Source organism: Myotis davidii, unplaced genomic scaffold (genome assembly GCF_000327345.1).
Source record: "Myotis davidii unplaced genomic scaffold, ASM32734v1 scaffold246, whole genome shotgun sequence".
NCBI classification, from domain to species: Eukaryota; Metazoa; Chordata; class Mammalia; order Chiroptera; family Vespertilionidae; genus Myotis; species Myotis davidii.
The window spans coordinates 25,030-25,953 of NW_006296542.1; the positions used below are offsets into that span (position 1 = coordinate 25,030).

At 64.9% G+C, this 924-nt stretch overlaps 1 protein-coding gene across 1 annotated transcript in view; it reads left to right on the forward strand.

Moving 5' to 3' along the window:
* Positions 1-924, forward strand: part of LRRN2 (leucine rich repeat neuronal 2) — an 18,735-nt gene that overhangs the window by 14,993 nt on the left and 2,818 nt on the right. The gene's annotated exons all lie outside the window — the stretch shown is intronic.

A 924-nucleotide genomic window follows, 5' to 3' on the forward strand; every position in this document is an offset into this window, starting at 1 on the left:
GCCCCCACCCTCCCCTGGTCCAGCGCCTCCTCCCTCCGGGGCCAGGGGGCCACTGCTCTGGCCCGCCTGCCTCGGGGCACCCACAGCTACAACATTACACGCCTCCTTCAGGCCACGGAGTACTGGGCCTGCCTGCAAGTGGCCTTCGCTGATGCCCACACCCAGTTGGCCTGCGTATGGGCCAGGACTAAAGAGGCCACTCCCTGCCACAGAGCCTTAGGGGACCGGCCTGGGCTCATCGCCATCCTGGCCCTGGCTGTCCTCCTGCTGGCAGCCGGGATAGCAACCCACCTTGGCCCTGGTCAGCCCAGGCAGGGGGTGGGTGGGCGGCCTCTCCTTCCAGCCTGGGCTTTCTGGGGCTGGGGTGCCCCCTCAGTCCGGGTGGTGTCTGCACCCCTCGTCCGGCCCTGGAATCTGGGACGGAAGCTGCCCACGTCCTTAGAGGGAGAGACACGGTCACCACCATTGTCTCACAATTCCTGGAGCTCATCCTGTCCTCCGCAGTAGAGAGAAAACGAGGACTACTTTTTAACAAAAGGGAAGCGATCTGGGCCTGATGCCCTGCCAAGAACGTGACATGGACTCACGTACTCAAGGCCGGACCGTGACAGACGGGGTTGGTGGCCCCAGGGGCTGCTCCTGCCACGCCCCAATCATGGCCCTTCCCTTCTGGGGGGCTCCTCTGCTGCCTCTTTGAGGAGCATCTGCAAGGGACAGAAGGACTCTGGCGAAAACCTCCCACCTCCCCAGCTGTCTACATGCCCAGAGGCTCCTGGGCAGCGCCCGGCTGTCCCCTGCCCGTGTCCCCAGGCCCTTGGTCCTCAGGATGTGCCCTCCTCTGCCGTTTCTCTGTTCAGTCTCAGCTGCTTGCTCTTCCCCCTCCCGGGCAAGGGCTGAAGGAGGCCTCTCCTCCCATCCTCCCAG